This window comes from Dermochelys coriacea, chromosome 14 (assembly GCF_009764565.3).
Source record: "Dermochelys coriacea isolate rDerCor1 chromosome 14, rDerCor1.pri.v4, whole genome shotgun sequence".
In the NCBI taxonomy this organism is placed as follows: domain Eukaryota; kingdom Metazoa; phylum Chordata; order Testudines; family Dermochelyidae; genus Dermochelys; species Dermochelys coriacea.
Genome location: NC_050081.1, coordinates 30,323,430 through 30,338,038, shown reverse-complemented (window position 1 = coordinate 30,338,038; position 14,609 = coordinate 30,323,430). Strand labels below are relative to the sequence as shown.

The window sequence follows — 14,609 nt, the reverse complement described above, 5'->3', positions numbered from 1 at the left end:
TGGTGTGTGTGCATGTGTGATGGTGTGTGTGTGAGCACATGTGACAGTGCATCATGTGGAGGCTCTTTATTTGTCTGGGTGCACATGTATGTGTGATGGTGTGAGTGTGTGTGTGCATGTGACTGGTGTGCGCACATGCATTTGAGTGTGATCATGTGTGTGTTTTTGTGTGTGCAGACTCTATGTTAGTGTGCACATGTGTGATGGGCTGTGTGTGTTTCTGTGAGTGTAGGCTCTGTGTGGGTGTGTTACAGAGTGTGTGTGTAGGCAGTGTGTGTGTGTGACAGTGTATGACAGGGAGGTGATTCTGTGTGTGTAAGGTCTGTGTTTCTGTGCGTGTAGGCTGTGTGTGTGTGTGTGTGTGTGTGTGTGTGTGTGTGTGACACTTAGGGCTCAGGCCCAGCCATGTGCAGCTCTGTCCCTGGTGATTCTATCTCCATGGTTGTGTCACCCTGGCTGACACCGGTTGGGTGTGTGTGTGGGAGGGGTTGTGTGGGGATGGGGGTGCAGGGGCTGATGGAGAGGGGGCTGAGCTGGGAGTGGCTGGGTGCATGGACAACATTCCTGGGAGGTGGGGCAGAGGTTTGGTGCATGTGGTCATATGGCGGGGGGGGGGGGGTGGTAGAGGTATGGGGCGGGAACTGCATGTGTTGCAGACGGGTCAACGGCAGTTTCTGGCCCACCAGCCCTCCCACCCACAAACACCCGTCCCAAACCAGCACCACAACCGCCTGCAGTACCACAACACAACCCTCCCCCACTAACCCCTTCCCCTCATCCCCTGCCCCATCGCCTCGCCTCCCCTCACCCCCATCGCCTCCCCTCCCCTCCCCTCACCCCCATCGCCTCCCCTCACCCCCTGCCCCATCGCCTCCCCCTCCCCTCACCCCCATCGCCTCCCCTCCCCTCCCCCCCTGCCCCATCGCCTCCCCTCACCCCCATCGCCTCGCCTTACCCGTTGCCCCATTACATCTTCTCCCCCTCTGCTGCATTGCCTCCCGCACCCCTCCCTCCCCCTCCCCCTCCCCTGCCCTCCTCCCCGCCCCCCGCCCAGGGCGCTCAGCACCATGGCCAGCTCCCGGCCGCAGCGCAGGGCTGGCTGGGGGCGGCCGGTCGGTGGCTCCCCGGCGCGGCGGGCGCAGTGAGCTGCTGGGAGCGGCCCCCCCGGGCCGGGTGTCTGGGCAGGCAGGGAGGGAGGCTCCCCCGCCCCCACCGCTCCCCTCCCGCCGTCTCCGCCGCCTCCCCCGCCGGAGAGAGCAGGCGCCCGGCGCGGGCTGGGGAGGGACCGAGCGACCCACCGAGCCGGCCCCGCCCTCCCGGCCCGGCCCCTGCCCCTGCCCCTGCCCCGGCCGAGCGCCGAGCCCAGCAGCCCGCGTGCGTCCCGGAGCCCTTGGGCGCTGCGCCCCCCGGCCCCGGATCTCCCCGGTCCCGCATCTCCACATCCCTCCCCGGGACCGCGCCGCCTCCCCCGGGCACCATCGGCGCCTTCCATCGCTCCAGCCGGCCCCGAGCCCAGGTAGGACACGCCGGCCCCGCGCCCCGATCCTGCAGCCGGGAGGGACGGGGGGCAGGCGGGGAGGGAGATCCGGGTGCCCCCTCCCAGGAAGGAGGGGGGAGGGGAAGGCTCCTACCGGGGCGCGCTGGCTGCGATGGGGAGAAATGGGGCGCGGGGGGGGACCTGGTGGAGGAGCTTGGGGGGAGGAGAAGGGAGGAGGAGGTGGGGAAAGCAGGGGCCAGGCCCTGGTGGGGGGAAGAAGGGGGAGGCCAACCAGGCCCGTGGGGGAGAGCGTGGGAGGGAGGAGGCCGAAGGAGGGGACAGCCCAGGGAGGGAAGCTGGGGTGGAGGAGAGCCCAGGTGGGGGGGAAAGGGGGATGAGGGAGGGCCAGGGTGGGCACAGGGGGAAACCGGACAAGTGGGTATGGCTGGTGGTGAGGAGGCAGGATGGTGCTAGGACTGCAGGGACTGTGCCCACGGGCTGGGTGGGGATGCCGGGCAGGGGTTGGATCCCCCCGCTCTGGTGACAGCCCAGACACTGCCAGCTTGATGGGCGCCTCCTTCCCGCTGCCAGCGCCCACTGGGCAGAGCCGGGGCACGGGGCAGGGGATCGGAGAGGGACCCGAGTCCCAGGGCAGCCGATGGGGGGGAGGAGAACACACCACGGGATGCTGGGTAATGGTCAGGCCCCACCCGTCACCCCCACTGCCGAGTTCTGTCCCTGATTCACTGCCCCCAGCATGAGCTTCACCCCCAGGCTGCCCAGCTGTGCTGGGATCCTTCCCCGACACCCCCACCCCCCTGGCCTGCAATCCTACACTGACTGCCTCCCCACCGCTGGGATCCCTCCCTGACCACCCCACTCCGACCTGCGCTCCCCCACCCTGCCCACCTCCCACACTGATGGGATGCCTCCCTCAATCCCCCCCAGCCTGCGCTCCCCTACTCCACCTGCCTCCCACAGAGCGGGGCTCCCTCCCCTGATTCCCCCCCTGGCCTGAGCTACCCCACAACACCTGCCTCCCACCGCTGGGATCCCTTCCCCATCCCACCCACCTGCGCTCCCCACCCCACCCACCTCCCCCTCTGTTGGGACCCCACGCCCAATCCCCCCTAACCAGCACCCCCACACACACCGCCTGCCTCCCCCTCTGCTGGTTTCCCACCCCCAATCCCCACCAGCCTGCTCTCCCCATGCCCATCCACCTCCCACTCTGCTGGGATCCCTCCCCCAATCTCCCCTGACCTGCACTCCCCACACTGCCCGCCTCCCCCTCTGCCGGGATCCCTCCCCTGATCCTCCCACCCAGGCTGTGCTCCCCCAAGTCACCCCCCACCCTAACTACTGGGATCCCTCCCCCGACCCTCCTGGCCTGCCTTCCCCCACATCATCCCTCACCCCCACTGCCGGAATCCCTCCCCCAATCCTCCCATCCGGCCTGTGCTCCCCACGCCGCCCACCTCCCTCTCTGCTGAGATCCCTCCCCGATCCCCCCCAGCCTGTGCTCCCCACACCACCCATTTCCCCTACTGCTGTGATTGCTCCCTCAATCCTCTTGACCTGCACTCTCCCACGTCACCCCCCACACCCACTGCTGGGATCCCTTCCCCGATCCCCCCGCCCCAGCCTGCGCTCCCCCAAGTCACCCCCCACGCCAACTACTGGGATCCCTCCCCCAACACTTCTGGCCTGCACTCCCCACATCAACCGCCTCCCGCTCTGCTGGAATCCCTCCCCCGGCCAACGCTCCCCACACCGCCTGCCTCCCCCACTGCCAGGAACACTCCCCCAGTCCCCTCCGGCCTGCACTCCCCAAACCGCCTGCCTCCCCTACAGCTGGGATCCATCCCCCAAGCCCTCCAACCTGGGCTCCCACATGTCGCCCCCCCCAATTGCTGGGATCCCTCTCCCGACCCTCCCGGCCTGCACTCACCACGTTGCCTGCCTCCCCATCTGCTGGGATCCCTCTCCCGATCCCCATGGATCTGCAATCCCCAAACCGCCCTCCTCCCCAACTGCCAGGATCCCTCTTCCGTGCCCCCCGGCCAGTGGTCCCCACACCACCTGCCTCCTCCATTGCCAGGATCCCTCCCCCAATTTCTCCCCTTGGCCTGCGCTCCCCACATCGCATGTCTCCCCCACTGCCAAAATCCCTCCCCTGACTGCCCCCACAGCCTGTGCTCCCCCACGCCATCTGCCTCCCTCACTGCCGGAATCCCTCCCCCGATCCCCCCACCCAGCCTGTGCTCCCCACACCACCTGCCTCCCCCTCTGCCAGGATCCCTCCCCCGATCTTCCCCAGCCTGTGCTCCCCACACCGCCTGCCTCCCCCACTGCTGGAATCCCTCCCCCAATCCCCCCACCCGGCCTGTGCTCCCCATGCCGCCCACCGCCCCCTCTGCTGGGATCCCTCCCCTAATCCTCCCCAGCCTGCGCTCCCCACACCACCTGCCTCCCCCATTGCTGGGATCCCTCCCCAATCCCCCCCCCGACCTGCATGCCCCATGCCACTCGCCTCCCCCACTGCCGGAATCCCTCCTCCAGTCCCCCCCAGCTTGTTCTCCCCACACCGCCTGCCTCCCCCACTGCCAGAATCCCTCCCCCGATCCCCGTACCCACCCTGTGCTCCCCACACCACCCACCTCCCCTTCTGCTGGGATCCCTCCCCCAATCCTCCCTGGCCTGTGCTCCCCACACCGACCGCCTACCCCACTGCTAGGATCCCTCCCCCGATCTCCCCCTGGCCTGTGCTCCCCACACCACCGGCCTCCCCCTGTGCCGGGATCAGTCCCTCGACCCCCCAGGCCTGCGCTCCGCATGCCGCCTGCTTCCCCTACTGCTGGGATCCCTCCCTCTCCTGCCCCCCATCCCACCCAGCCTTCACTCACTACAATGCCCACCTCTCCCTCTGCTGGGGTCCCTCCCTGATCTCCTCGCCCCTGACATGCATTCCCCGCGCCCCCCACCTCCCCCACTGCCGGGATCCCTTCTCCCCTTCTCCCACCCTGCCTCCCGACCCCACCAACTTGCGGTTCCCACGCCACTTAGCTTCCCCACTGCTGGGATCCCTCCTTGTATCCCCCCTGGCCTGTGCTCCCCAGGCCACCCATGGATGCTGGGGGTACCAGGAGGACAATGTGCGAACAGCCCAGGGCTGGGCTAATTGGGGGCTGAAGGTCAGGACTGAGGGGCACCGGCAAAGTGGGGATGGGGGTGTAGATCTATTTTTGGGTGGGGGAGCGCAGCACTCAGGAGATGAAGATGAGACTGAGTCCTGGCGAGTTATTTATTCCTTTCCAAAGTGCTGAGTCTCACATCTCTATAAATATCCTGTAGTGGATCTGTCTGCTCTCACAGGTCCTGAAGGGCAGGCGTGGGCATGGAAAGAGCAGTGCCCTGAGGGGGCACCATGCTGCAAGCTTCCTCACCGCAGTGCCTGGATGGGGTCCAGTGCTGTGAGTTTCCCCACAGCAGCGCCTTGCCTGTGCCTAGCTGGGACTCCAGTGCACAGGGTTTGTAGGGGTAGGGGACCCCCAGCAGGTGTGGTGGGAGGGGCCAGAGGCTGTGGGAGGAGCCTGTGTCCTGTGCTCAGGCCTGGGGCTGGCTGAGCTGGTAACTAGGCAACCAGCTTAGGGATTGTTGTCAACTCTGATTAGTGCCTGGGATAATTACCCCACTGGGGCTGGGAGGAAGCAAACAGTGTGGGAGGAGGGGCATTGCCCCCCAGCTCTGCCAGTGCCCCTCAGTCCCAACCCACAGCCCCTGCTAGCCCAGCCCTGGGATACCCACAGCCCCCTGCTAGCCCAGCCCTGACCCCCCAGCTCTGCTGGCACCCCTCACTCCCGACCTGCAGCCCTGTCATTTGCTACCAGCCCGAAACCCTCGTTCTCAGGATTTATTCAGTGCAATAAAAGATTCATGAGTCACAATTGCTTCCATCCCAGTTTATCTGGGACTCCACCCAGCCCCCACTCCCCTTGCCCGACCCTGCCCTCAGCTCCTCCCAGCCCCCTGCTCCCCTCGCCCCTCCCCTCCACCCACTGCCCTCATCTCACCCCCCACTCCCCTCAGCTTCCCCCAACCCCCCACTCCCCTCAGCCCCCCCCGTGCCCTCAGCTCCCCCCTGGCCCCCTCGGCTGTGGGAGTGTGTGTGGTGTGTACAGTGTGTGTCTGTGTGATTCCGGATTAACCCCTGGAAGCTGAGTTTAGGGTGACTAGATGTCCTGATTTTATAGGGACTGTCTCGATATTTGGGTCTTTGTCTTATATAGGTGCCCATTACCCCCCATTCCCTGTCCTGATTTTTCACACTTGCTATCTGGTCACCCTAGCTGAGCTCAGAGCCCAGCCCTACCTCCATTGCAGTCAGGGGTGACTCCGGATTGACTCCTAGATGGGCCAGCTGAGCTGAAAGCTTGGCCAAGGTGCCCTGTGTTCCAGGCTGGGCCCCACCCAGCCATGGTGTGGTATCAATAATAAATGCTGGGGCCGACCCACTGCAGGCCACGCCCGCCCGGGCTCTGAGATTTCCTGTGCAGTGCCTGGCCTTTCTTCTCTGGCCCTGGGCCTAGCCCCATGGCATTAACTGTTTCACTGCCCAGCCCCTCAGCACCCCGCCCCGGATCCACCACAGCACAGAGCCAGCTGGAGCAAGAGCACAGCGTGAGCTGCTCCTCCCTGGCCAGCTGCGTCCAGCTCAGCGGGCAGCCGGCACCATCCCAGCAGTCGCCACAATTCGGCACGTCGCCCCTTGCTGCACCAGCCCGGCTCGTCCCTGTGCTAACCGGGGCCGCTGCTGAGATCCTGGGGGGTTATATTCCCCCTGAAACCAGGATTCAGCCTGCACCTGCCTCAGCCTGCTACCCAGCTGTGATGCTGGCAGGAGCCCAGCCTTCAATTCTCAGCCCTGCATTCAGCCCTGGGCCCCCCTGGCTGCTGCAGATGCCCTGGTGGCTCCCTCTTTTGGTGTGACCGTAGCACAGTGCCTGTCATGCTGGCCCAGGACGGCCAGCCGAGTCGTGTGCCACCCTGCCGAACCCAGCAGGGTTTCGGTCGACTGCTGCTTCCCACCCCAATCTCTGGCTCCCCTGCCTGTCTCCCCCCGGCTCCCCTGCCTAGCTCCCCCCAGCTCCTCTGCTTGTCTCCTCCCGCAGCTCCCCTGCCTGGCTCCCCCCAGCTCCTCTGCCTGGTTCCTCCCCCCACAGCTCCCCTGCCTGGCTCCCCCCAGCTCCCCTGCTTGTCTCCTCCCCCCGGCTCCCCTGCCTGGCTCCCCCCAGCTCCCCTGCCTGGCTCCTCTGCCCAGCTCCCCTGCCTGGCTCCCCCACAGATCTCCTGCTTCACTCTCCCCAGCTCCCCTACCTGGTTCCCCCCCAGCTCCCCTGCCTGGTTCCCCAGAGCTGGCTGCTCTGAAATGCCAGGGGGCCCCATGTCTGCAGCCCAGCAGGTCGCCTGCTTGGCTGGGGCCTGCACCCTCAGCAGCATAGGGCACACCTTTTCCCCACACCTGTTCATTTTTGCACACCCTATCCGTGGCCCCATGAAGTGGCTAGACCTACTCGTCAACCTCGTCCTGGCTCTGGCCAAAGTCTCCATCTATAACACCAGGAGGAGGATGCTGGACGAGGGGGTGCTCTGCGACTGTGGGGCCTATTTCTGTTCCTCCCTCGTTTTGCCTCCGGGCAGAGTTCCACTGGGCCACATCCACTGGCTCCCTAGACACCTTTGAGGTGCAGTGGGCGCTGTCCGGGGTCCTCTGCTCGGTGTCCCCGTCCGGTTCCCTTGTTCTGAACCTCTGGCCACCACTCCCGACCCTGTTTTTTAATTAGTTGTGCCCTGTCTTCATCTGGTTTCCAGGTCCAGTGGTCCCTCCTGCTAGGCTTGGGGAAGCGCCTTTCAGAAGTGGGCGGGCTTGGGCTCACCCGGCTCCCTGGGATTCCAATAAGGCAAAGGGCACAAGCCTCTGCTGCCTGGGCTAAACCGCCCTAGGCCTGCACCGGCTCATCCACGGACCTGGGGTGCACGCTGGGCTGGGCTGGGCTGGGCTGGGCCGGGCTGCACAGGGGAAGCCCCCATTGCCATGGTAATGAGGAACAACAAACCAGCAACCTCTCTGGGTGTGCGCTGTCATGCAGGGTGGGTGGGTGGGTGGGGGGCAGGACTCCTGGGTTCTGTCCTTGGCTCGGGAAGAGCAGGGGAGATTTAGTGGTTAGAGGGAGGACTGGGGCAGCAAGTGGCCTGGGTTCTGCTATGGATTTTCTGAGTCGCTGTGCCTCAGTTTCTCCCGCTGTGAAATGAGGGTGAGCGCCCCTTGCAGACGGTCTCTGCGGTCTCCAGAGGAGCTCTGATTAGAGCTGGCTGAATGTTTCTGCCTTTGGTGTGAGAACCCACAGCAGCCACTGGGCATAACCTGCCCCCACGCTGGGCTCCTGAAGGAGGAGTCTCACCACCCTTCTCCAGATGTTGTGCTCATTCCCGCAGGTCATGCCGCATGTTCCCCTCTGAGAAACCTGCCCATCACCCATGGACTCCTGCCCAGCTCTTGGCCTCGGCTGTGTCCTGTGGCAGTGGGTTCCATAGGCTCATTGCGCCCAGCAGGAAAAGCTTGGGATCCCCCCCATCTCACAGTCATTGAGCCCCCCCGATTGTGATGTCGCCACGTGTTGGGCTGATGCAGCCAGCTCTGGGCAGCGACCCTCAGACCGTTCACCACTGCCGCCCCACAATCTAGGAGCCAGTGCGGCTGTGCCCCAGGCTCACACAGGGGTCAGTGTGAGCTCAGGCTAATGGCTGGGCCATGTGTGAGGGTAGTGCAAGCAGTGGGGGGTCCAGATACCCTGGGCCGATCCCGCCCCCCCAGGGATATTGTACCCATGTTGCTCACTTTGCACCCAACCCCAAAGGAGGCCATATGGTGAAATATGCAGGGGTCGGGGAAGCCATTTCTTGGGGACTGGTGGAGCAGCTGGGGAGGAGGCCAGGTCATTTCTAAGAGGGGTTTTTGTGTTTCCAGCTTTCAGGGCTGGTTGGTGGGTGCCGCGGTGTTGAGCGACTGCCCTGCGCACGGATCCAGCCCTAGGCTGGGAGGGAGAACAGGCCGGCACCGCCCACCACACGCCTGCCACAAGGTATGGAGGGACTGCGCCAGTCCGCCCCAGGGAGGGCTGGCTCGGGGCTGTCCCTGCTGCTCCCTCCTGGAGGGAATGAGTCCTGGAGTGTGCGTCTCTGTCTGTCTGTCCGTCCCTGCTTCCCCCTGCTGGATGAGAGGAGTACTGCTGCTGCTCTGTGTGTGTTTGTGTGTGTGTGTGTGCGCAGAAAGTGATGCTGCTGCCTGTCCTCCGCTGGCATGGGTTGTCTGTGTAAATTGCTCCCCCTGCTGGACGAGATGAGTCGTATACTGTGTGTGTGTGTGTGTGTGTGTGTGTGTGTGTGTGTGTGTGTGTGTGTCCCCCTGCTGCCCCCTGCTGGAAGACATGAGTCCTTCTGAGTGTCCGGTGGCACCTTAAAGACTAAGAGATTTATTTGGGCATGAGCTTTGATGGGTAAAACCCCCACTTCTTCAGATGCATGGAGTGAAAATTACAGATACAGGCATAAATATACCGACACATGAAGAGAAGGGAGTTACCTTACAAGTGGAGAACCAGTGCTGACAAGGCCAATTCAGTCACGGTGGGTGTGCTCCTCTCCCAATAATTGATGAGGAGGTGTCAATACCAAGAGAGGGAAAATTGTTTTTGTAGTGAGGCAGCCACTTCCAGTCCCTATTCAAGCCCAAATTAATGGTGTTAAGTTTGCAAATGAATTGTAGGTCTCCAGTTTCTCTTTGAAGTCTGTTTTTGAAGTTTTTTTGTTGAAGGATGGCTACTTTTAAATCTGTTATTCAATGCCCAGGGAGATTGAAGTGTTCTCCTACTGGCTTTTGTATGTTATCATTCCTGATGTCTGATTTGTGTCCATTTATTCTTTTACATAGAGACTGTCTGGTTTGGCCAATGTCCATGGCAGAGGGGCATTGCTGGCACATGATGGCATCTATCACATTAGTAGAAGTGCAGGTGAATGAGCCCCTGATGGTGTAGCTCATGTGGTTGGGTCCTCTGATGGTGTTGCTAGAATAGATATGGGAACAGAGTTGGCAACAGGGTTTGTTACAGGGAATGTTTCCTGGGTTAGTGTTTCTGTGGTGTGATGTGTAGTTGCTGGTGAGTATTTGCTTCAGGCTGGGGGGCTGTCTGTAAGTGAGGATTGGCCTGTCTCCCAAGGTTTGTGAGAGTGAGGGATTGTTTTCCAGGATAGAAAAGGAGTACTTGTGGCACCTTAGAGACTAACAAATTTATTAGAGCATAAGCTTTCGTGAGCTACAGCTCACTTCATCGGATGCATTTGGTGGAAAAAACAGAGGAGAGATTTATATACACACACACAGAGAACATGAAACAATGGGTTTATCATACACACTGTAAGGAGAGTGATCACTTAAGATAAGCCATCACCCACAGCAGGGGGGGGAAAGGAGGAAAACCTTCCATGGTGACAAGCAGGTAGGCTAATTCCAGCAGTTAACAAGAATATCAGAGGAACAGTGGGGGGTGGGGTGGGGGGAGAAATACCATGGGGAAATAGTTTTACTTTGTGTAATGACTCATCCATTCCCAGTCTCTATTCAAGCCTAAGTTAATTGTATCCAGTTTGCAAATTAATTCCAATTCAGCAGTCTCTCGTTGGAGTCTGTTTTTGAAGCTTTTTTGTTGAAGTATAGCCACTCTTAGGTCTGTGATCGAGTGACCAGAGAGATTGAAGTGTTCTCCAACTGGTTTTTGAATGTTATAATTCTTGACGTCTGATTTGTGTCCATTCATTCTTTTACGTAGAGACTGTCCAGTTTGGCCAATGTACATGGCAGAGGGGCATTGCTGGCACATGATGGCATATATCACATTGGTAGATGCGCAGGTGAACGAGCCTCTGATAGTGTGGCTGATGCGATTAGGCCCTATGATGGTATCCCCTGAATAGATATGTGAACAGAGTTGGCAACGGGCTTTGTTGCAAGGATAGGTTCCTGGGTTAGTGGTTCTGGCTGACTTAGAACAACGCTTCCTCAGCTCTCGTCCCCTAATGCCCCTACTCTACTTGCGCTACATTGATGACATCTTCATCATCTGGACCCATGGAAAAGAAGCTCTTGAGGAATTCCACCATGATTTCAACAATTTCCATCCCACCATCAACCTCAGCCTGGACCAGTCCACACAAGAGATCCACTTCCTGGACACTACGGTGCTAATAAGCGATGGTCACATAAACACCACCCTATATCGGAAACCTACTGACCGCTATTCCTACCTACATGCCTCTAGCTTTCATCCAGATCATACCACTCGATCCATTGTCTACAGCCAAGCGCTACGATATAACCGCATTTGCTCCAACCCCTCAGACAGAGACAAACACCTACAAGATCTCTATCATGCATTCCTACAACTACAATACCCACCTGCTGAAGTGAAGAAACAGATTGACAGAGCCAGAAGAGTACCCAGAAGTCACCTACTACAGGACAGGCCCAACAAAGAAAACAACAGAACGCCACTAGCCATCACCTTCAGCCCCCAACTAAAACCTCTCCAACGCATCATCAAGGATCTACAACCTATCCTGAAGGACGAGCCATCGCTCTCTCAGATCTTGGGAGATAGACCAGTCCTTGCTTACAGACAGCCCCCCAATCTGAAGCAAATACTCACCAGCAACCACACACCACACAACAGAACCACTAACCCAGGAACCTATCCTTGCAACAAAGCCCGTTGCCAACTCTGTCCACATATCTATTCAGGGGATACCATCATAGGGCCTAATCACATCAGCCACACTATCAGAGGCTCGTTCACCTGCGCATCTACCAATGTGATATATGCCATCATGTGCCAGCAATGCCCCTCTGCCATGTACATTGGCCAAACTGGACAGTCTCTACGTAAAAGAATGAATGGACACAAATCAGACGTCAAGAATTATAACATTCAAAAACCAGTTGGAGAACACTTCAATCTCTCTGGTCACTCGATCACAGACCTAAGAGTGGCTATACTTCAACAAAAAAGCTTCAAAAACAGACTCCAACGAGAGACTGCTGAATTGGAATTAATTTGCAAACTGGATACAATTAACTTAGGCTTGAATAGAGACTGGGAATGGATGAGTCATTACACAAAGTAAAACTATTTCCCCATGGTATTTCTCCCCCCCACCCCACCCCCCACTGTTCCTCTGATATTCTTGTTAACTGCTGGAATTAGCCTACCTGCTTGTCACCATGGAAGGTTTTCCTCCTTTCCCCCCCCTGCTGTGGGTGATGGCTTATCTTAAGTGATCACTCTCCTTACAGTGTGTATGATAAACCCATTGTTTCATGTTCTCTGTGTGTGTGTATATAAATCTCTCCTCTGTTTTTTCCACCAAATGCATCCGATGAAGTGAGCTGTAGCTCACGAAAGCTTATGCTCTAATAAATTTGTTAGTCTCTAAGGTGCCACAAGTACTCCTTTTCTTTTTGCGAATACAGACTAACACGGCTGCTACTCTGAAACCTTTTCCAGGATAGGTTGTAGAATTGACTGAATTTACCTTGTCAGCACTAGTTCTCTACTTGTAAGGTAACTCCCTTCTCTTCATGTGCAGGTATATTTACGTCTGTATCTGTAATTTTCACTTCATGCATATGAAGAAGTGGGGTTTTACTCATGAAAGCATATGCCCAAATACATCTGTTAGTCTTTAAGGTGCCACCGGACTCCTCATTGTTTTTATGGATACAGAGTAACACAGCTACCCCTCTGCTACTTCTGAGGGTGTGTATATATGTGTGTGTGCAGAAAGTGACGCTGCTGCCTACCCTCCACTGGCATGGGTTGTCTGTCTAAATTCCTGCTGCCCCGTGCTGGACGAGATGAGTCGTGTACTCTGTGTTTGTGTGTGTGTGTCCCTTCTGGAGAAGATGAGTGCTGCTGCTGTGCATTGGTGAGGGCGGGGGCATGTGTGCCCCTCAGCTGGAGAGATGAGCTCTGCATTGTGTGTGTGTGTGTGTGTGTGTGTGTGTGTGTGTGTGTGTGTCTGCTGTCCCCTGCTGGAGGCTGTCACAGAGTCCCCAGGCGATGCTCTGGAACTACTCCCTACAAAGCCAGTCAGGACTCTGGTGAAGTCTCCTTTCTGTGAGCAGACTGTCTTCAGGGCAAGAAGCTCACACAGCTTCCACCTTCCTGGATCTGACCTTGGAGCATTCAGCATCCTCTGCCCCTTTGTGCGCTTCCCACAGCGAGTCCGCCCAAGCAGTCCTGGGGAAGCCAGAGGGTCCTGCACCCCAACTTCGCAGTCAGACATGACTCTTAGCCAGCCAGTAAAACAGAAGGTTTATTAGATGACAGGAACACTGTCTAAAACAGAGCTTGTAGGTACAGAGAACAGGACCCCTCAGCCGGGTCCATTTTGGGGGGCAGTGAGCCAGACAACCATGTCTGCACTTCACTCCATGTCCCCAGCCAGCCTCAAACTTACTCACCCTCCAGCCCCTCCTCCTCTGGGCTTTGTCCCTTTCCCGGGACCAGGAGGTCCCCTGAGTCCTTTGTTCTCCAGCACCTTTAGCTATCACCTTGCATGGGGTAAGGGCGCAGGCCATCAGTTGCCAGAAGACAGAGTGTCAGCCATTTGTGTACACTGGCCCTTTGCTCTGCAACGATTACACTCCCTTATCCCACCACCTAGAGACTTAAGAAATTCATAGGGGAAACTGAGACACCCCTACAGTATTCAGAGGAAACATTAAGAGCAGTCTCACTTCGTCACATCTGTCCCCCCTTCGAGACCGAACTGAGTGAGATCACTTTGGCCAGTGACCTGGGGAAAGTTCAAACCCACCAACATTCTCATGGATGCCCCAGCATCTCTCCCATTCCTTGGGGGGAGTTACACCAAGCCCTTCCAGTTTTACACCCTTCCTTGGGTCGGGTGTGCTTGATGGCACTTGCTGGCGGCATGTGGGAAGGTTTATGCGGTCCATGCCCTTTTGCCATCCCAAAACCCCTTGGGTTCAAACTGAGATCGGGTCTTCTCCCAGCGCTCCAGTTTGGAGGGCTGTGATTTGAGCTCTCTTGGTTAAGAGCCCCCATCTTGACCTTGGCCACCCTCTGACCAGGTGTCTCTGTCATCCGCTGCTTGGCATCAGCCCCTTTCATTGGATGCAGCCATTTTCAGGGCAGAGGGGTCAGTATATACTGCAAAACACCACCCAGATAGATACGGCTGCAGCTTTTTAAGGGCCCGCACCATGGCCAGGCACTTCTTCTTTATGGCCACATAGTTCTGCTCCTAGGGCAGCAGCTTCTTGCTTGGGCACCCAATGGGGTGTCTCCCCACCTTAGCATCAACCTGCATTAAAACTGTGCCCAGCCCTGCATCTGAGGTGTCTGTGAACACTGTAAAGGGCTTGGCACTGTCCAGGTTTAACAGATTTACTGGGCCCTGGATTAGAGCCTCCTTCAGTGCACAGAGAGCCCTCTGGTGCTGCTCAGTCCAGACCAACTTGTCTGGCTTCTCCTTCTTACGTAGCTCAGTGATGGGAGTAGCTAAGGAACTAAAGTGGGGTACAAACCCCCAGTAGTACCCTGCCATCCCTATAAAGACCTGGACCTGTTTCTTGGTCTGGAGAATGGGCCAATCTCTGATCCTCTTTACCAGCCCATTGGACTGAGGGTGATATGAAGAGGTCCAGGGCCAGACCCCACATTTCTCCCACAAGCCTCGGAGCTGAGCTGACATGAAATTTGACCCCTGGTCTGTAAGGACCTCACTGGGGACCCCTTCTTTGCTGAAGATGGTCAGCAGCGTGTCTGCCTCGGTGGAGGGCAGATCCCCCACCCCTGGGTAGCGGTTGGTGAAATATATCACTCGCCTTGCTAAGGGGCCTCACTATATCCAGAGCCCCCTTCCCTGCCAGGGGATCACTTCCCAGCAGCACGTCTGAACCAGGCAAACCTGGTTGGCGGATGTCCTGCCCTGCCTGTGTCCCCTCCCACTCAGCTGGGGTCTTATCTCCCCCCTTGCTCAGTGCTCTACT

The 14,609-nt window shown here is 58.7% G+C and overlaps 3 protein-coding genes across 4 annotated transcripts in view; 2 read left to right on the top strand and 1 right to left on the bottom strand.

Moving 5' to 3' along the window:
* Window positions 1-14,609, top strand: part of LOC119843027 (zinc finger protein 850-like) — a 765,636-nt gene that overhangs the window by 137,325 nt on the left and 613,702 nt on the right. The window lies entirely within an intron of this gene.
* LOC119842502 (zinc finger protein 251-like) overlaps window positions 1-14,609 on the bottom strand; it is a 503,489-nt gene that overhangs the window by 327,353 nt on the left and 161,527 nt on the right. The window lies entirely within an intron of this gene.
* Window positions 1,257-14,609, top strand: part of GABBR1 (gamma-aminobutyric acid type B receptor subunit 1) — a 62,411-nt gene continuing 49,058 nt past the window's right edge. The window contains exons 1-2 of one of the 2 annotated variants that reach the window (XM_038370618.2): window positions 1,257-1,516; window positions 8,505-8,619. The gene's annotated coding sequence lies outside the window, so the exon portion shown is untranslated. The remainder of the gene's footprint in view (window positions 1,517-8,504; window positions 8,620-14,609) is intronic. The other variant, XM_043496631.1, reaches the window with a different exon arrangement.